Source organism: Microcaecilia unicolor, chromosome 7, assembly GCF_901765095.1.
Source record: "Microcaecilia unicolor chromosome 7, aMicUni1.1, whole genome shotgun sequence".
Taxonomy (NCBI): domain Eukaryota; kingdom Metazoa; phylum Chordata; class Amphibia; order Gymnophiona; family Siphonopidae; genus Microcaecilia; species Microcaecilia unicolor.
Window position 1 is genome coordinate 11,710,329 of NC_044037.1, and position 21,948 is coordinate 11,732,276.

Below are 21,948 nucleotides of genomic sequence, written 5' to 3' on the forward strand. Positions count from 1 at the left end.
CTATAGAGGGGGAAGAGACCCTTGAACGGACAGTTAAGTAACCGAGGTCTGCTTAATTTTGAGGAAGTTCAGGTATGTATAAAAGTAACCCAGAACCAAGTTAGGCGATTAGACCCAAGCAGAAGCTACAACATCTTGCAATGCGACGCACATTTTGCCGTAGTCTTGTGCCTGCTTTTTAATTTATGCTGTTTAATAAAATATTAAACTTGCTGTTATCGAGTAATCATTTTAGAGGTAATTTGCATTTCTTGCTTGTTCATTTAAATTAGCTCAGTCCCACATTTCCTATTCCTGAACCACATAAAGATTCTGCCTCTATTTATATGTAGATCAACTTCCTATTGAACCATGAAAGGAATTTAACCAAGTAGCATTGCTTTGAGAAAAATACTAATTTTTAATTAAGTTAAAATGTTCTTTTGAGGACTAATAATTCTATGCAAAAACAACTTATTCGCTACAATTAGAATGCCTTTACATCACACTCTTTTGAACGTATGTTTTTCAAGAAATGACAACCAAGAATTTAACAATGTTGATATGAAAACACTTATTGATTGACAGAATTAAGAGAAAGTATCAAGCGTGTTATATCAGAAAGGCATTCCATTTGATGCAGGAAATGGCCATTAGACTTGGTAGCCTTCGCCACAATGACCCGATCTTAAATTGGCTGCCTTTAGACCTGAATTCTGATGTCCTAGTCCTGTTTGGAGTAAGAGAGAAAGGAGTCATCTTAAGATTAAATATGTGTGTACTGGCTCGGAGCTGAGCCCTGCTACTGCTGATACAGAGTCACTTCTGGTCCCTTTAAAAATAAAAATATATTTATACATTTTTCATCGCAACTCTTATGTATTTTTAATTATTTATTTTCCATCATTATTATATTTTCTCTTATAATCCTCATTGGCTGTGTGATCTAGAATATTGAAACACATCTCTTTAAATAACCATGACGTCATTGAGCACAGTTAATTTTGGCGCCAACATAAATAAAAGTGACTAACACTAGCTCTGTTTACTTTTCCGATCTGGGTTCAAATTATTTATGATTATTCATGTATGTTTTATTTTAATGATAATGGTTATTATTATGCTATAATCAAATTTTTATGTACTGTTCGTCATTGTTGATGTTTTTATTAATCTATTTTTATTAATATTATTATTATATTTATATTGAAATTTTTATTAACGTATTCTCATTTACAAGCACATGACGTTTGATCTTGCACTTAATCTATTCAATTGTTCATAAGAATTTATGTTTTATTGCTCACTTACTGTTTTTATATGATATTTTTAAGACATTCTGATTCCCTTTATATGTGAATCTTAAGCCAACTTACTGTCTTTAGAAGATACTTTATACGTTGTTTCTCAATAGACTCCTGATGCAGGCCTGATAGGCCGAAACACAACTGTGTCGAGTGTTGCTCATCGACCATCCCATTGTACTTTTTATCTTTGTTTTTATCTTGTCTACCGAACATTAAAATTTGATTTTTTAACAGGATTTTTAGTCGAATCGTCATCCTTTTTTTATTATTACATTTTTTTGTAGTCATCTTCGCTGTTTTGTTTACGTTTTTTGCAAACATTTGAGTCTTCTATTTTTGCATTGATACAGAGAGTGGTCCACGGCAGAGTGGCCACTTGGAAAATCTGCTGATGTGCCAATTTAGAAGAGGTAGAGAAGGTGAGTAGCAACTCACTAGGTGTCTGGCCCTGTGCTGGAGAGGAGAGGAGAAGGGTGCAGGTTAGCTTGGGGAGAACAGGAGAGATGCAGCATCCGTCAGATCCAGCCTGAGCAGGCCTCACCAGGCCACTGATTTCACAGTAGAAAGCAAATTCCTTGGTCAGAAGCAAATATCAGCACTGCGACATGCTGGGTGCCATAGGTTCATCTAGATTTCTCTATTGTTCTAACAATAAAACATTTAGGGCTAGATTCTATATATGGCGCCAAAAAAAAACACTATTATATAAGTTGGGCTTCAAGTTAAGACGCGGTTTATAGAACAGCACTTACGCTCAGGGATCGTGCCTAACTTTAGGAGTGGCCATTTGCACCAACTGGTGCAAACGTACATAACTACATTATGCGCATATATCCCCGTTATTCTATAACAATGCGCGTTAATTTTAGAAACGCCCCCCCCATTCCGTCCATGATCCTCCCATTTCCACGCCCCCTTTTTCAAATCATGTGTAACTTTTAGGTGCACAAAGCCCAATTATGTTTAATTAGTGCCAATAATTGCAGTAGGAGGGAGGTGCAGAAAATATGCAGCAGCACCCCTGCGAGTTTGCTGCACTGCCCTGTGCGATGCCACGGGCGGCACACAGTTGTGTGTTTTGGCCCTCCAAATGTTACGAAATGTAAAACGTGACCCGAAAGACAACAGTTGGACAAGCCTGATCTAAACAGAAGAAGCTCAAGTCCTCACATAAGGGATCCAACACAAGTAAAAAGATAAGTAAATCAAATAAGGACAAAAAAAATTAAAAACGCCATGAAAATAGCTAGTTGAATGGCTGCATATCTTCTACAACAAAGTTCACGATGAGGTCATCAATTTGAGTCTGCAAATTTGATGTCACAGTTAAAATCAACGGCTAATTGAACATGATTTTATTTCTTTGCTACCATTGACTCCACTTACTGGAAACAAAGTGCAAGTTACCTTTTTTGCTTATTAAATCAAGAAAATGGACATAAACAGAGAGCTAAAATGTTGAAGACCCAGCTGTCTTGTTACTACCTCGTGCTGCACACTTGAACAATGCCACTCGAAAGGAAGTCAGAAACCAGAATGGGCCTAGTAATGCAAAGAAAAATTGGAGAAGTGTAAACTAAAAAGTAACTATATAAACTGAGGCCCTGATGCTCAAATCTCCAGCGCTGTTCTGAATAATGCCGTAAAATACCATCGGACCAGCGCAGAACACCACCCTAATGTTCAACGCTAATGAGATGCAAAGTTAGGTTGGAGGATTGTGTTTGGCGCATGCGCAGAAGATTTCCACAGTAAGCTCGGCTCCTGTGCGTAGAGAATGACACAGGGATACAATTTGTCCCCATCCATGCCCCTGTGGGTTCTGTCTCCGTTCCCCACAGGCTCTGGCCCCGTCCGCTCTGTTCCCATCTGCAGAAGCCTCGAACACTTATGATTTTATATTTAAATCTTTTTATTAAAGTATAAAAAGGGAAAAAATGCTGTGCAACTGTTGTATTTAAATTACAAATATAAAAAAATATTGTCGTCTGCATCACTCAAACATAAATAACAGTCCAGTTGATTAACAGGCTTCAAAGCAGAAAATGACTCGGGGTCAAAGTCTGTCCCTGTCCTCACGGGCTCTGTCCCCATCCCCGCCCCGTCCCCGCAGGATCTGTCTCCGCCCCATCCCCATTCCCACGGTTACCGCAGGTCCCCGTCCCCGTGTCATTCTCTACCGGTGCGCATGCACCTAGTAAAACCTGAATGTGAAGCACACAATGGCACCTGTTTTCTGCAGCCTGACTATAAGTGTTTTAAATTTTTTTAAAAATCTTAAACGCTTATATTTAGACATGGGAAACAGCCGCCAATGTGTGTTTTCACTTTGGGTGCATTAAAAAAATTTTTTTTTAGCATGGCCGCTTTAAATTTAGACGCATAAAACAGACGCCAATGTGTGCATTCGCTTGGATCTGCTGTTTCTCACAACCAGTGCTTAATGGCTTGCATGGGCTTCCTTTTGCTTCCAAAAGCAATCAAAACGGGCAGATTTTGCAGAAAGATTCATATGAGAAGCATGAGAAATCCTCTCTTTCATCAGCTTAATGCTTGCTTTCACCTGGTGTTATTTTTTTGTAGCAGTTTTGTTTTGGGCGCTCTTTTCTAAGCATTGGGGAGGAATACAAAATGACCTCATTAACATGAGCTCGACTACAATAGAACGCTACTTGTGTTATTTGCACGCTTGTTTGTTCCCAAGTTTCGGGCCTCTGAACATTCTGTGCAAGTAAATGCGGGTACTAGTATGGCGCTACTAGCCTCTAGCACCCACATTTACTTTTGAGCATCGGGGGCCTAAGTAACCAGACATTATATTAGTTATTACTGAAAAAAAGTAATATATTACAGTTATTTCATGACATTTGCACAAAGGTAATCATTACAGTTAGGCATTACTTTTAAAAAGAAATGTATTACTACCCAAACCTGATTATATTAAGTTACTAGTAAAAAAAGGCCCGTTTCTGGAACGAATGAAACGGGCGCTAGCAAGGTTTTCCTGGGAGTGTGTATGTTAGAGAGAGCCAGAGTGAATGTGCGGGTGTGTGACAGAATGAGACTTTCTGTGTGGCAGTGTGTGTGTGAGAATGAGTGTGTGACAGGGCCCCCTCCCCTGTTCCTAATGCCCCTCACCCCATTCCCTCCCCTCCTTTTCCTCCTCCTTCCCACACTTTGGGTTCCTTAAGGCTTTCAAAAGTCTATGTACCCCCGTGGCCCTAACGCCCAGTATCCGAATACCCCACCCCCAAGATGTAATACTTTCACATCCTTCATTTTTTTTTTAAAGTGTCCTATCTACCCTGTGTACAAATGCCCGGCATTCAGATTGTGTTCCTCTCGTAAATTTTCATTTCTTTCATTCATTCAGAACTTGCCCCCCCCCCCCCCCCCCCCAAAAAAAAACACTTTTGGTTCCTTCAGTCTTTTAAAACTCTCCTATGTACCCTGTGTGCTAATGGCCAGCATTGAGATTGTTTTCCTGTCCCAAATTTGCATGTCTTTCAGTCATTCACAACCCCTTCTCCAGTTTAACACTTTCGTTTCCTTCAGTCTTTTAAAACTCTCCTATCTACCCTTTGTCCTAATGGCCAGCATTCAGATTGTTTTCCTTTCCCAAATGTTCATGCCTTTCAGTGGTTCAGAACTCCCCCCCTCCCCCCATTTAACACTTTCAGTTCCTTCAGTCTTTTAAAACTCTCCTATCTACCCTGTGTCCTAATGGCCAGCATTCAGATTGTTTTCCTTTCCCAAATGTTCATGTCTTTCAGTGGTTCAGAACTCCCCCCCTCCCCCCATTTAACACTTTCAGTTCCTTCAGTCTTTTAAAACTCTCCTATCAACCCTGTGTCCTAATGGGCTTGGCCAGCACTCAGATTGTTTTGCTTTGCCAAATTGTCCGTCACTAATGTCACTGAGGTCAGTACGTGCCTGCCTAGCAGACCACTTCCGGCAGGCACGGTCCCAGGCAAATCCTGTTGGAGATGAGAATTATTATATAGGATTATATAACAATGCATCTGACAATTACTTTTCCAACTCCCTAATGCTTCTTACGCTCACCTCCTTCTGACAGTAACTTCAATATGGAACCACCATATCCGATGTTAAATTTGTCTTAAATAACTTTATCTTCCAGTGCTCCAAGGTCCTTTCTAATTTCCCTTATTGCTTTTGAAAGGTCTTTAACTACAACAAATCTAAGTTCAAGCAAGTCCTGCAGGGGAGGGGGAATCAAACAGGTTTAGCTGCTTAAAAGTATATGTTCCAGACCAGAATCATTATAAACAGAATTACTTACACTCCTGAATTCACTGAGTTTGAATTTAAAGTTTCCCAGTCCAACTCATTAAACTTTCTCCATATCCCACCGCAGATACACAATAAACTATCAAAATGGCCGCCAAGGCGCAACCTGATGAGGTCATTAATATGAGTCCACGCGTACACGCAACCTAGCCAAAAATAAGCGTAAGGCTGATCAGTATGTGCCAGACGAGAAGAGTTCCTTTTACAGTCCGATACCCCAGGAAACTAATAGTCGGACCCAAAAAAAACCCACTCGTGCGGAGCTTCAGGGCTCTTAAAGTGAGCTGAACGCTATCTGCACATTAAAACCAAGAAATAAGCAAATAATCAGCAATGAGAGCGCAGCGGCTCCAACTCCTAACAGGTCCTACCTTACGCAGGCTTCTCTCACCATAGCAACAGACTCCTAGCTCTGATTGAAACTAAGGAGCGGCATGACGTCAAAACGTTGAAGCCACTAGTTTATGTTTCCCCTTCCCCACGCAGCCGTCGTTCTGCGTGCACTCAAAACAAAGCAAATAAGGCTGCTGCATCCAGGTTGTCGTTCTTCATTGTTGGTAGCATTTTTACTTGATCTCACATATTTTTAAACATGCCAGCTGCTGTTGCAGCATACAGATGTACACAGAGAGTATAATAACAGAACTTCCCGCGGGAGGTGGTGGAAAGGAAAACGGTAACGGAATTCAAACATGCGTGGGATAAGCATAAAGGAAGCCTGTGCCGAAGGAATGGATCCTCAGGAGCTTAGTCAAGGTCGGGAGGCGGGGCTGGTGGTTGGGAGGCAGGGATAGTGCTGGGCAGACTTATATGGTTTGTGCCAGAGCCGGTGGTGGGAAGCGGGGATAGTGCTGGGCAGACTTATACGGTCTGTGCCTGTGCCAGAGCCGGTGGTTGGGAGGTGGGGCTGGTGGTTGGGAGGCGGGGATAGTGCTGGACAGACTTGTACGGTCTGTGGCAGAGCCGGTGGTTGGGAGGAGGGGATAGTGCTGGGCAGACTTATACGGTCTGTGCCAGAGCCGGTGGTGGGAGGTGAGGATAGTGCTGGGCAGACTTATACGGTCTGTGCCTGTGCCAGAGCCGGTGATTGGGAAGCAGGACTGGTGGTTGGGAGGCGGGGATAGTGCTGGACAGACTTGTACGGTCTGTGGCAGAGCCGGTGGTTGGGAGGAGGGGATAGTGCTGGGCAGACTTATACGGTCTGTGCCAGAGCCGGTGGTGGGAGGTGAGGATAGTGCTGGGCAGACTTATACGGTCTGTGCCTGTGCCAGAGCCGGTGATTGGGAAGCAGGACTGGTGGTTGGGAGGCGGGGATAGTGCTGGACAGACTTGTACGGTCTGTGGCAGAGCCGGTGGTTGGGAGGCGGGGATAGTGCTGGGCAGACTTATACGGTCTGTGCCAGAGCCAGTGGTTGGGAGGCAGGGCTGGTGGTGGGGAGGTGAGGATAGTGCTGGGCAGACTTATACGGTCTGTGCCTGTGCCAAAGCCGGTGGTTGGGAGGTGGGGCTGGTGGTTGGGAGGCGGGGATAGTGCTGCACAGACTTGTACGGTCTGTGGCAGAGCCGGTGGTTGGGAGGAGGGGATAGTGCTGGGCAGACTTATACGGTCTGTGCCAGAGCCGGTGGTGGGAGGTGAGGATAGTGCTGGGCAGACTTATACGGTGTGTGCCAGAGCCGGTGGTTGGGAGGCAGGGCTGGTGGTGGGGAGGTGAGGATAGTGCTGGGCAGACTTATACGGTCTGTGCCTGTGCCAGAGCCGGTGGTTGGGAGGTGGGGCTGGTGGTTGGGAGGCGGGGATGGTGCAGGGCTGACTTATACGGTCTGTGCCCTGAAGAGCACAGGTACAAATCAAAGTAGGGTATACACAAAAAGCAGCAAATATGAGTTATCTTGTTGGGCAGACTGGATGGACCGTGCAGGTCTTTTTCTGCCGTCATCTACTATGTTACTATGTTACTATCTTAAGTGTGTCATTTGGAGATGCTGGTTATAGGGACTCCCTAGCATGTGTGATATTCATGGAGAGATTTTTTTTTTCTCCTGATAAAAGACCACTATATCATGTTATGAGAATCAGGTGCTCAATATTCAGGGTTTTTATCTATTTATTTATTTATACAGTTATATGATATCCCACAATAAACATGCATTAGAAAAAAAATAAACATGAATTAGGTTGAAATCTGGGAACATTTAAAATCTTTTTTTTTCCCCTGTGCCTAGATCAAAAGAGAAAGATGGTTCGTGGGAACTTGCTCCTTTTGTTTTGTGGAATGAAGAGGTATATTATAAAAATGCACTTAATATTGTTTATTACTACTATTTCAGCGAAACATCCTATATAATAATTCTCACCTCCAACGTTCTATTATTATTATTTATTGCATTTGTACCCCACATTATCCACCTATGTGTCTGGCTGCCTGTGTCCGTGACTTTCTTCAGAGTTGGTCTGCTAGGCTCCGAAGCCCTGGCTGACGTCACTGTTGCCATTGTGGCCACACCCCTGGGGGCGGGGCTGACCTGGCAGGGGCGGGGCGCGTGACGTGGACGCAGATCACGAAGTATGACTCCCGTAGCGTTTGGTGTGCGCAGAGGCAGACAGTTCCGTGCCCATGTCCGTGCTTTTACAGTCCTCCCCCCTTTTCCCCACCACCTGATCCGTCCTGGGGTCTGCGCTGGTAACCTGAGCCCCGGTGGCAGGATCGGGTTCTTCTGCCTTCCAGAGCAGCTCCCGGAAAATAGGGATTTATTATTACACTCTGAACAGCTTTCCACAAGTGATCAGAACTGTTTTTAAAACTGCCATGCAACCCTATGCAACCCCAGCGAACAGCAAAGTAAATATTTGAAGGTTCATGCATTATTTTGGAAGCGAGGGCGCGCTGGGTGCTTTCTGAGGTGCTGTTGTTGGTGCAGGGTCATCTGTCAGTAAGCAGAATTATAAATCTATCAGTGTGAGAAAGCTCTAGCCAAGTAAACTTTTGTTTTGTACGTGCAGGATGGTTTGATTTTTCACTATTGAGACAGAAACTCTTGGGAACTTCGTGACCCCAAAAGTTCCTGAGGTTCCAAAATACAATCTTAGTACCGACAGCCTAATTCCTTGAAGGTATGGAAAATAAGAAAATTGTACACACAAATTATTAGCACTCTCCCTGACACTCGGAGAGAGGGAGACCCTGACACTCGGAGAGAGGGAGGGAGACACTGAAACTCGGAGGGAGGGGATGGGGAGGGGAGGGGATGACTCTGGAACTCGGAGGGAGGGAGGGGATGACCCTGGAACTCGGAAGGAGGGAAGGACCCTGGAACCTGGAGGGAGGGAGGGGGGGAGGACCCTGGAACTTGGAGGGGGGACGACCCTGGAACTTGGAGGGAGGGGACGGGGACAACCCTGGAACTTGGAGGGAGGGGACAGCCCTGGAACTGGGAGGGAGGGAGGGAGGATGACCCTGGAACTGGGAGGGAGGGAGCGGGGGCCGACCCTGGAACTGGGAGGGAGGAAGGGGGGGAGGGGACGCCCCGGGACTGGGAGGGAGGGAGGGAGGGGGGCCCCTGGCACACACTCTCATTTTCACACACACACTCTCTCTCACAGACACACTCGCACCCAGTCTCACTCTCTGTCACATACACACACTCGCACATTCACTCTCTCTCTCACACACACTCACTCTCACACACACTCTCTCAAACATACACACTCCGAGGAAAACCTTGCTAGCGCCTGTTTCATTTGTGTCAGAAACGGGCCTGTTTACTAGAGGCAGGGGGGAGACGATCCTGGACCTGGGAGGAAGGGAGGGGGGAGACGACCCTGGAACTGGAAGGGAGGGGGGGGGGGATGCCCTGGGACTGGGAGGGAGGAGGGGGCCCTTGGCACACACTCTCATTCTCACACACACACTCTCTCTCTCACAGACACACTCGCACCCAGTCTCACTCTCTGTCACATACACACATTCTCACATTCACTCTCTCTCTCTCACACACACACACACTCATTCTCACACACACTCTCTCAAACATACACACTCCGAGGAAAATCTTGCTAGCGCCCGTTTCATTTGTGTCAGAAACGGGCCTGTTATACTAGTATTAAATAATAAGGGCAGAGCTACCTTCATGCAAAAGTCCAGTCAGTCTAAATGTGCCAACATTTTCCAGTTCTGTGATATATATATTTATTTCTTCTTCAAGTTAGTTTTCAACAGCATTTTCTCAGTTATTATCCAAATGTGAACACAATTATAATGTTAATAAGTTTTGGATGTTACTGAATTCTATTACTCCATCTCACTGTATTTCCAGTTTGGCACAGTATCAGTCATCACAAGGACAAAATATAAGAAAACCAATGTACTGCATTAGGGGCTTATATTCCATTTAGTTTTGTTTAAGCAAATGAGAGATCTGCATGAAAGAAAATATTTATTTTTATTATTTTGACTCATGAAAACCACTTGTCCCTGAAACATGCTCAAAACAGAATAAACCATTTACAAAAGCGATGAGGTGAAGATGTGGTTCCATGTGCCCCAGTGAAAGGAGAGTTTAATTTTATTTCCAATCTCTATAACACCAGGCTTCCCAAGGCAGATTACAGCAACAGTTAAGATGACCCATCAGTAAACAGGATAGCCTCACTGAAATTTGGACATTTATATATAAGACGTGAAGAAAAATGAGTACAAACTATAGACTTTATAATTGCAGTTTCTACCAGCTACAATAATTTTTGAAGCTGTTTTTGCGATATTCAATTGTTATTTCTTTTCTCCTCCACCTTATAAGATGGAGCAACAATAAAGAATGACAAGGTGGGTACAGCATCTCATAAGATTGCTCGCTCTGTTTTGAGTGAACTGAAATGACGGCTGCGCGGGGGAGGAGGAGGGGGGTGGAAAGTGGAAACAATTGGCTTCCTTGCTTACAGTGGAGTAGATGGGCTCACTTCCACTCTGGTCTTCGGCTGTCGGCAGCATTTTCTCCATTCTCCATCCCACCCACCCCCAAGTTTTGCATCTTTCTCCCTCTCTTCCTCGTCTGCGTGGTCACTTTACTTCCCTGAAGCGTTGTTCTCCCTCCGGCATCGGTCATTCACAGTCAGCCTTCTGCCAGCATCGGGGCCTCTCTTCAGGCCTCCCACCTCTGCGGAAAACAGGAAGTTGCATTTGAGTAGGCGGGACACGCCTGAGGAGAGGCCCCAACGCTGGCAGAAGGCTGACTGTGATTCGCCGGTGCCGGAGGGAGAATGCCGCTTCAGGGCAGTAAAAGTAACTGACCACGCGGACGGGGAGAGTGAGCAGAGGAAAAGATTGGAGACTCGCTCGGGAGGGGGCAGAACAAACTATTGGGCAAGACAGAGGCACATAGGCGCCATTTTTTCTAGAAACCTGTTTGGGGGAGCAACCGCTCCCCCTGTACCCCACCTAGCTATGCCACTGGCACACTTATGATGTGGCTGGCAGGGATCCCGAAGCTCCACCAGCCGAAAACTCCGGACAACTGCCCCTCCTGCAAACCTTGTAGATAGCAGATTTTCACCTGCACCAAAAAGTGACTGATACATACTGCTCGCACCGGCTCCACAGCCTTCCCTCTGATGTATTCTCACCTATGTGGAAACAGGAAGTTGCATCAGAGGGAAGGCTGTGGGGCCAGCATGAGCAGTGTGTATTAGTTGCTGCTCACTGCCGGTGAAAATCTGCTATTTAAAAGGTATGCGGGGGAGGGGGGATATTTGAGAGACCATATGGCAAGCAGTTGAGAGAGGGAGAGACCAAATCACTTGTGGGACAAGGCGGAGTTCTACTGCCCACCCATCTTGGGCCCAGGCCCACCCAAAGTTGGGTGTCTGGCTATGCCCCTGCCTGCTGGAGATAGAGATATACTGAGGTGATAGGGAGCTGGGCGTCCAGGGTCACTGCTATCTCTTCAGTGTCTCTATCTCCACCTGCTGGTAGGTGGATACAACCCACCAGTTCCTGGATTCATCTGCTGCTGAGGCTAAGGAAATGTCATTTTTGTTGAGAGCCTTCCTGTAGAAAACAAACTCTATGCAGCAGCAAACATGAGACCATGTTATGGACTACTGTGGGGTGAAGGTCACAGCTCTATAGGAGCACAAGGGAACAGTCATTATGATTGAAAGTCTGTGCTTGGCCAGTTTACGTAAAGTCAGTCTGGTTTCCCACGGATTAGTCAATTACCTTTTTATTTTTGCTGTTGGAGTAAAGGAACTCTGACTCATTTGCTCTTGTTGAGTTCAGACTGACTAATAAGCTAGTTTTTTTTTACCATGAAAACTACACAAGTTGGAAATATCATTAAATTGGGCATTTTTCAGCAATACAGTGGAAATGATCTTTCTACAAAAGAACCAGTGAGAATTTATTTCACCTGCAGTGTTTTGTATTGCTAATTAATGTGCACAAGCAGTATTCTGTCTAATTTTCTTTTCTGCAGGGAGATCATGTATGCACATCTGTTTAAGCCATGTATATAGTCATTCACTGATTCGAAATCTAAGCAAAACACCTAAACATTTTGACATGTTGTTCGTGCAAGACTAAAACATATAATTTACTAACCACTGTAGTAAGCATCCAGTTGATTTCTTCTTTTACAGATCTCTGTAGGCAGCATTGTTATGGGGGCTACTACTGAGAACACTCGCTGGTGGGTATCACATCGTACAATTTCTTTTGATGAGGGTACAGATAGTGATGATCCTTGAGAGGACCTTACAGGTCTTAAAGATGTGTAAAGGGTTAACTTATTCTTTAAGTACTCTGGCCCATTTTGTCTGAGGTCCTTGAAAATCAAACAGAGAGTTTTAAATTTAGCCCTGTAAGGTACTGATAGCCAGTGTAGCTTTTGCAGGAAGGGTGTAATGTGGTCAAGCCACTTGCAGCCTTCTATCAGTCGTGCTCAGCATTCTGAATTAGTTGGAGCTGATACAAACTCTTTTTGGTTTGGCCAGTGTACAGGACATTACAGTAGTCTAGTAGTGATGTTGTCATGGCATGGACCACTGTGGTCAGACTCGTCTTTTCAATATATGAAGAGAGATTTCGTAGTTGCCATAGGAGCGAATTTTTGAAGGTTGTTTGAATTTGTGGGATCAGAATGAATGATAAGTCTAGGAGTATCCCAAGATTCCTGACCTGTGATTTTAGGGAGTGTTCATACTTCCCAAAAGGTATTTTGAAGTTGGGTATTTGTCCACATAAGTATTGCCACACTGGGACAGACCAAAGGTCCATCAAGCCCAGCATCCTGTTTCCAACAGTGGCCAATCCAGGTCACAAATGCCTGGCAAGATCCCAAAAAAGTTCAATACATTTTATGCTGCTTATCCCAGAAATAAGCAGTGGATTTTCCCCAAGTCTATTTCATAATGGTCTATGGATTCTTCTTTTAGGAAGCCATCCAGACCTTTTTTTAAACCCGCTAAGCTAACCACTTTTACCACATTCTCTAGCAACAAATTCCAGAGTTTAATTACACTCTGAGCAAAGAAAAAAAATTTCTTCGATTCATTTTAAATGTACTACTTTGTAGCTTCTTCGCATGCCCTCTAGTCCTAGTATTTTTGGAAAGAGTAAACAAACGATTCACATCTACTCGTTCCCTTCCACTTGTGTTTGGTACTCAAAGAATCTCTGTTTTATGTGGGTTCAGGCAAAGTTTGTTGTTGTTTGCCCATTTCTGAGTTGCAGTTAGGCAGGCAGTTAGCTTACTCAGAGCTGTAGGTAGATCTGGTTCAATGGGTATGAGCAGTTGCACATCATCAGCATAGATGTAGAATTTTGTGTCCATTGACCGAAGCAGCTCTGCCAGAGGCTTGAGGTAAATATTAAATAAAATGGGAGACAGTATGGATCCCTGTGGCATCCCATAGTCCAGTGCCCAAGGTAATGACGTGCTGTTGCTAAACAGAACTGATTGTTGTCTGTCTGACAGATGGGGGTTTGAACTAAGTAAATAATGTGCCACTGATACCTATTTCTGTCAGTAAAAAGGCCCCTAAGTCTGTAAATTTGGAATGATAAGCTCCTTAGGAATTTGCCTCTCTGTGTAGGGTTACCATATGTCCGGATTTACCCGGACATGTCCTCTTTTTGAGGTCATGTCCAGGCAACATACATACATAGTAACATACTCCGGGCGGGTTTTGCCAATCTGCCCGTTTGTCCAGAAATCCAGACAAACGGGCAGATTGCTAGCCTCCCCTCCCCTTACTTACTACTGCCCTGGTGGTCTAGTGACCTCTTCCACTTTCGGGCCAGGAAAGAGCCCCCTCTTTCCTGCCCGGAGTCTACCCTGCATGCATCCTTCCTGTTCATGATCGCGGCGCCGATTCAAAATGGCCGCCGAGAGTTGAAGTGACCTTGGGAGACTTCAACTCTCGGCGGCCATTTTGAATCGGCGCCGAGACCACCAACAGGAAGGGTGCATGCAGGGCAGCGCTCCGGGCAGGAAAGAGCGAGCTCTTTCCTGCCCCGAAGAGGTCACTAGACCACCAGGGCAGTAGTAAGGTAAGGGGAGGGGGGGGGGGGCTGACGGGGTGTGTGACAGGGGGGAGGGGAAAATGTGACAGGGGCGGAGCGAGGGTGTGGAAGGGGGCGGGTGGGGGTGTGGTGGGGCAGGGCATGTGTCCTCCTTTTGGGGGGACAAAATATGGTAACCCTACATGAGCTGTCACTCCACATGTGGCACAAAGGCAGCCATTGTAAAACCATTCTGTCTTTTAGTTTCAGTTTTCATTAGCTGAGATCCATGTGTGTGGAGCAGGGGCGTATCTGCGTGGGGCCACAGGGGCCTGGGCCCCCGCAGATTTTGCCCTGGACCCCCCTACCGCCGTTAACCCTCCCCCGCCTACCGCTGTCAACCCTTTCCCCGCCTACCGCTGTCATCTACCTCCGAGATCCGCTTCCTCCTGCCGGTTTTTAAAAATATTGCTTCAGCTGGCGGGGGACCCCCAACCCCCGCCAGCCCAGCCGAGGCCTTGTTTAAGTCCTTCATCCTCGTGCTGTGAAAGCCGCATCCCTTCCAGTTGGACAGAGTCTGATGTCACAGCACATTGACATCCTGCATGTACAACGTGCTGCGACGTCAGACTCCGTCCAACTGGAAGGATGCAGCTTTCACAGCACGAGGATGAAGGACTTAAACAAGACCTCGGCTGGGCTGGCGGGGGTTGGGGGTCCCCCGCCAGCTGAAGCAATATTTTTAAAAACCGGCAGAAGGAAGCGGACCTCAGGGGTAGGTGACGGCGGTAGGCGGGGAAAGGGTTGACGGCGGTAGGCGAGGGAGGGTTAACGGCGGTAGGGGGGGAGGGTTGACGGTGGTAGGGGGGGGCGGCAGCCGGGGGGGGGGGCTATAATGTGCCCCCTCACTCTAGCCCCTGCTCCCCCCTAACGCCGAACCTCAGATATGCCCCTGGTGTGGAGGCTATTTTCCCTTGGAGTTAAAAAACGGTCTTTCATTAGATTCTGACTTGGATACTATTTGGGTGATTCTAAAGAAATTCCAGGCTCTGTTGAGTATGAGGAAGATGCAGTGTTTTAATCAAATACGTGGCGTGCAGAAGCTAGATTCTATGAGAAAGGAGCCTGCAGTGATTGTTTTCAGGTTCAAGTGCTGGTCAGCTTATAGTGTTAGTAGGGAAATGATATTACAATGAAATGAAGATTACATATTGGAAAATAATTTCAGAAATATATTGTTCTTGATTGTAATTTTTCAGAGCATATAGTCCTCCATTCAGTAACATCAATGAGCTTTTATATTCTGGATTCTGCATCAGGCTGGTATAATGTCTGCATTGTCAACCAGTGTCTGGACTTCTCAGGGCCGTGCCAACACGGTAAGCGAGGTAAGCATGGCAGGAGGGTGCCATCCTCTGGGGGGCACCCCGCCGCACCATGCTTACCTCGCCCTCTTCTCCCCAGATCCGTTTCCTTTTTTTTTGTTTAAATTTACCTCTGTCCGGCAGCAGCGTAGCGTTAGTGAGAAGGAGGCGGCGCTCCCCTGCCCCGACGTGTCAGTCTTCCCTTCGCTCAGTTCCGCCTTCTTCTGACATCAGAAATGACGTCAGAAGAAGGCGGGACACTGAGCGAAGGGAAGACTGTCTGACACGTCGGGGCGGGGGAGTGCCGCCTCCTTCTCACTAACGTTATGCTGCCGCCGGACAGAGGTAAATTTAAACAAAAAAAAAAGGAAAAGGATCTGGGGAGAAGAGGGCGGGTAGTGTAGCGATCGTTTTCAGGGGGGGCAACTGCAGGGGGGGCGCCGGAGAGGGGGGGCGCCAACTGCAGGGGGGCGCCGGAGACCCTAGGCACGACCCTGGGACTCCTTTACGCTATTTTAGTAAGAAACTGTATCATGCTTGTCCTCAGGGGCAGCCTGACCATTAGGCCACCTGAGGTAGGGGCCTCAGGTAGCACTCTTCAGGAACGGTATCTCCCCAGCATTACCCAACAGCGGCAGCATCTCCTCCTCAGTGTTACCTGGTGGCGGCAGTGATTCCCATACGCTGCCTTGCTGCCGGAAACCGCCTCTACCCTTTACCAGGGCTTTTTTTGAGGGGGTACTTGGGGGTACAGAGTACCGGCACCTATTCCATTGTCTGCTAAAATTGACCCATGGTCCTCATGAAGGAGTGGAACGCCGGATACTGTTCGAATACTATGAATACTACTGAGCAACAGGACAACCTCATGTTTTGTGCCTACTGATGGACTTATACTTATGCACTCTACCTCTGCTTTTGGCTGTTTAGCCACACCCTATTACTGCACTGGACATTTGTGCCACTAATGTACAGACAGAATGCAGGGCTATTAGACATATAGCTTGTGACAGTAGTTTGCAAGGCCTATACAAGACCAGCTTGCATGTAGCAACGCCATCTGAATAGACGACCTTGGTGGGTGCTGACACCCCGCCCTGCATTCCTGAGCCGAACGAACCTTATCTCCTGTGCTAGAAAGGAGCATTGTGTGTGTGAAGAATAAGCTGCTAAGTTTCGTTTTTCTTGCCAGTATCATTTCAGTGTTATGACGTGTGTACGTACTGGGACTACACTTTTGTACTGTAAGAACTACAAATGTTTACTGCGCATGTCGGTTGTGACGTGTAAGGGGCCAAATGCGCAGGCCCAGTAGGGAAGTATAAATGTAAGTGTCAGATGGTTTATGACACACAGTGTCCCGAGACTACTCGGTGCTGTTCACTTGCTAGCAATAAAGTTGCCTTGTTTGGAACCAAAATTTGCCTTTCGTCTTCTGATTTCCCACCTGTTTCATTTGGCGACCCAGATGGGACGGAAGTAGAAAGGGGAATCGGATTATATTCTTCCCCTCCCCCACTGCGGTCGGACCGGGTCATCGACCCCCACCCGCGAAGGTGGTGAGTGGCCACCGCTGATTTCAGCGTCCATCTCCCGGAGGAGGGCCGATCAACTCCGCCTGACTGTGGAGGGGGCTGTGTGGTTCCGACAAGGCACCTTTTTCCATTTCAGAGAGAAGCGTACGACGGCGCAGCCTGCGACCCCAGCGGACAGGCGAGTATACTCTACGTAGTGACCGGCCCAGTAAGGACCGAAGAAGAGGCGTGATCACCCTCTTTTAGCCAGTGACTAATACGGACTATTGGTATCCGACTAGGTCCCGAAACTCACTAGGCTCCGACGACGAAACCGAGCGGCGAACGGGAGGGTTTCTTGTGGCGTATGAAAGTGTGTGAATGGGCTTGCAGTTCCAGGCCGGGCGACCGCGTCCTGGTCAGGCCGAGTGTTGACCCTTCTGTGTCTGGTGGAACGAGACCCCTTACTCCTCCACCGCCCCTTTCCCCCTTTGTCCGTCACCTGTCCTTTGGCACTCAGGTTAGGATGGGCGGGGGTGGGTCTTCACCGTTAGATTTAATGACGGAACACTTTAGCGAAGTGTTCGACCTAGATAAATGTAGCAGGGCCGGGATGATACAGAGATGTCAATTTATGTGGCCGGGGCTAGGAATTGCTGGATGGCCCCCAGAAGGGTCATTCGAGTATGCAAAAGTGGCGGCGGTCATGAATATTGTTATAATTGAGGGAAACCCAGGCTGTCCCGAGGACATTCCATACATAGAAGCGTGGTTGGATGTAGTCCGGGATCCGCCAGCTTGGGCCCAACGGAAGGTAGAGAAGGCCGCCCTCATGTTGGTAAAGCAGAGAAAAGGCCGGAAAACTAAACTTAGAACCCTGCCGACCCATGCCTTCGCTCTCCAAAGCTCGGCAACCGCTGCCGTCCCGAAGGCCGCAGGGACCGCCCCCATACGGCCTACCGCCCCTAGCACTGAAGCCACTGAGACCACGCCCCCTGCTACCATAGTCAAGGCAGGAACCACGCCCAGTACTACCAACACACCTTCTAGAAAGAAACCCCCAAAGAAAACCGCAGGGAAAGTTCAGGGTTCGCCCGAGAAGAAGACTCCAAAGGCCCCGATACTTGCTACGGCGGAAGCATACGAAGACGACATTGCGCCGCCGCCATATGCCCCTATATACCCTGACCTTACGGGCCTAGCAGAAGGCCCCGCTGACGCCGAGACTTCCGGGTCAGAGTCGGATGCCGGGGAGACGTCCCACCCAGCCTCACCTGAGTCACCTGGCCCCGCAACCACACGGAAGAGTAAACGGGTTGTGAAGAACATTACTCGGTTCCCCCAATCGAGTCCGCATCAGGCCCTCCCGTCCGGCCGAAAAGGGGGAACCTCCCACTTATTCCCAGTTCGACAGTCTACCACCTATACCCCTAACCCGGCGGAAGGGGGGGGCCAGCCCATTGAATCAACAGTTTATAGCCACGTTCCCTTCTCAAGTGCCGATTTGTATAACTGGAAATTCCATGGGCCGTCCTACGACCAGAAACCCGAGCAGTTGGTAGAGCTGGTGGAAGGCATTATATACAGTTATAATCCGACTTGGGCAGACCTTAGGCAGTTGAGCGCCCACATCCTGACCACTGAAGAACGCCGCCTTTTACAACAAAATATGGAGCAAGCCATCCGGGATGCTAATCCGGCCCATGCCAACTTACAGAACCTAATAGAAACGGAGGCGCCCATCGCTGCCCCTACGTGGGACTACCGAACCGCTGAAGGCCAAACCTTTATCCGCCGATACCAGCAGGCGTACCTGGCCGCTTTAAAGAAGGGATTGGCACTTGGAGTCCTCACCCAACTGGTCGGCACCTGGCAACGCCCTGTGGCATACCTCTCCAAGAGTATGGACAATGTGGCACGAGGATGGCCGGGCTGCCTACGAAGCATTGCGGCAGCCTGTCTGTTGATACACGAGGCCAATAAGCTTACCTTCGGCCAAACACTTTTTGTGACCACACCCCACGCCATCCGCGGCCTACTCGAGAGCCACGGACCTAGATGGATGACCAACTCCCGATTGGTTAAATACCAGGCCCTCCTGTGCGAAAATCCGGAGGTACGGATCCTGGACACAACTAACCTTAATCCCGCTACTCTCCTTCCGGCCCCTGAACCACCACTCCACGACTGTGAGGAGGTAATGGCCACTGTGCACTCGAGTAGACCTGACCTGAAGGACCAACCATGGCAAGGAGGCATTACCCTTTTTACCGATGGAAGCAGCCAGGTGGTAGAGGGAATTCGAAGAGCTGGCTATGCTGTTGTGTCGGAGGACCACGTGATCGAGGCTATGGCTCTGCCGCCCGGAACGTCAGCCCAGAAGGCGGAACTGATAGCTCTCACCAGAGCCCTCCGGTGGGCTGAAGGAAAAGTTGTTAACATCTACACAGATTCCAAATACGCTTTTCTCACCCTCCAGGTGCATGGGGCTTTGTACAAGGAGAGGGGATTTCTGACAGCTGAGGGGAAAGGACTTGCAAATGCCGCTGAGATCTGCCAATTACTCGAGTCAGTATGGAAGCCGAAGAAGGTGGCTGTGATGCACTGCAGGGCCCACACTGGAAGAACGGACCCTATCGCCCGGGGAAATCAGCGGGCAGACGACGCTGCAAAAAGGGCAAGTCAGCTCCCCCACTCCTCTCACCCTTCTGACCCCGTACTCGTCGTCCAGCTCCCTACGGAGACCCCTATCTACACCCCCCAAGAAACGGAGTGGGCCCAACAAGAGGGTCTACAGTCACGCAATGGCTGGTGGATACTGCAGGATGGGCGCATATGGATACCCGAAGCCTTGGCCTGGACGGTGGCCAAGGAGGCTCACGACCGCACCCACCTGGGAAGGGACGCCCTGGGGCGCTTACTTGAGAAGACCTACTACATCAACAAACTATCCCTGTGGACAAAAAACGCTTCCAGCCGATGCGCGACTTGTGCCCGGAACAACCCTCGAACGGGGCCCGGCCCTATGCCAGGACATGTTCTTCGAGGCACCAGCCCTTTCCACGTGTGTCAGATTGACTTCACACACATGCCCCCGGCGCGAGGCTACAAAGCTATCCTCGTCGCCGTGTGTACCTACACCGGATGGATTGAAGCCCAGCCCACTAGAACGGAAATGGCTAAAGAAGTCACCTCCCTACTGCTTCATCAAATCCTACCCAGATACGGTCTCCCCAAGCAAATAAACTCTGACAACGGTCCCGCCTTCGCTAGCGAAGTAACACAACAGCTCAGTACCAGACTGGGCCTCGATTGGAAGTTGCATTGTGCCTGGAGACCCCAAAGCAGTGGAGTAGTGGAGAGGGCTAACCGATCCCTGAAGAACCAGCTAGCCAAGCTATGCCAAGAAGCAAAAGCCAAATGGCCCGACCTGCTTCCACTGGCCTTGCTGCATCTCAGGTGTACCCCCAAGGCTACCGGCCTTACTCCTTACGAGATGATGTATGCTAGGCCACCACCACTACCCTCCTTTCCCGACTCTTTGCAGATACAGGGTGAGAGTTCCTTAGTGAAACAGATGAGAGCCTTACACCAGGTAGTGCAAGACATCCAGCAATACACTGAAAGAGTAGCTCCCTTGGTCCTCACCAGTCCTACGCACAGGTTCAGGGTGGGAGACGAGGTCTGGGTAAAAGAGTGGGATGAATCTGACTGCCTAAAGCCCAAATGGAAGGGGCCCTCCCTTGTTCTTCTAACGACCTCAACCGCTGTTAAAATTGCAGGAAGCCCAGTGTGGATACATTGGACCCGACTGAAACTTGCTGCTCCCACTAGCAGCACCCTGAAGCGTTGGCGTGCGCACCTACATCCTGACGCTCCATTACGGCTGACTCTAAGAAATACGTGAACCACCAGATTCATGCCTGCCCAGCAACAGGAACCCAGCTTCTGGACCCACTGCGTCTTTGGCTCTCTGTTTATCGCTGCCTTCATCGTGGGCCTCATTATCTTCTTGCTGCAAAAGCTTGGATACCTTCCACCACATATATAATGCTGACCATCTTCCTTCTCCTGTGTGCAGTTCCGAGCTATCCTGCCGCCCTGAGCCTGAATTGCACCGAATGTTTGCACCTCGTGCGCCACCGTATAGAGGGAGGATATCACCTAGTCACTACCCTCATTCACCAGACGCAGCCCCCGGAAGGCGATTGCCAGCTTCTCCCGACTTGTGCCCTCATCACTCCGAACGGCCTCCAACAATTCCACAGATGCCTCCAAGGAAATCTCACTATCTGCCACAGCCCTACCAAACCAAGATACTACAATGTCACCCTCAGCGTAGGACTCCCTGCGTATGTGGCCGGACCTCCGGGAGTCGAGGGAGATGGCATTCTGTATTACATTTATTCCACTCGCATCCTTGTCGGTGGCATCCAAACTGTAGCAACCCTAACCTTCGACGTCTGTGCCGCCATGGACAAACACCCTTGGTCTCGCAAGTGTGGCAGCCAGAGTTGGCGTGAGGCATACGTTAACGACCACAAGTATGTCTGCCCCTTCAGTCCAGACATGAGATGCTGCTCCCCGTGGGTTTGGCTCCCATGCGCCGGCGACACTCGAGCCTCGGGCTGGGACCGAGTATGTGCTTATACGGGAGGAGGATATGCCGGATGCACCGGCCTGGGCGAGTTTCGTCGAGGTTCTGGTAACTATGTGTCCCTAGACTGGCCCATTCGAGGACACGACATGCCCTGGAGAGGGACGTGGGGCCTCGGCATTGACGGCGGAGGAATGGATCCGTTGACATATATTACCATATATCAGAGTCTCGAAACGAAGCCTCCTACGCACTACCAGACTACTGTTGTCGGCTACCAAGACGTATTCGATGAAATTGCTCGTGCTGAGCAGACCGAGACTAAATTCCCCATTTCCCCAGAAGCCCGGAATATGTTCCTCAACTTGGCTGAAAACA

General features: G+C 48.3%; 1 protein-coding gene across 1 annotated transcript in view; it reads right to left on the bottom strand.

Annotated features, from left to right (window-relative positions):
- The window catches only part of C7H8orf48 (chromosome 7 C8orf48 homolog), a 97,179-nt gene extending 91,530 nt beyond the window's left edge, over positions 1 to 5,649 (bottom strand). The window contains exon 1 of the mRNA XM_030210646.1: positions 5,590 to 5,649. The gene's annotated coding sequence lies outside the window, so the exon portion shown is untranslated. The remainder of the gene's footprint in view (positions 1 to 5,589) is intronic.
- Positions 5,650 to 21,948: the final 16,299 nt, after the last annotated feature.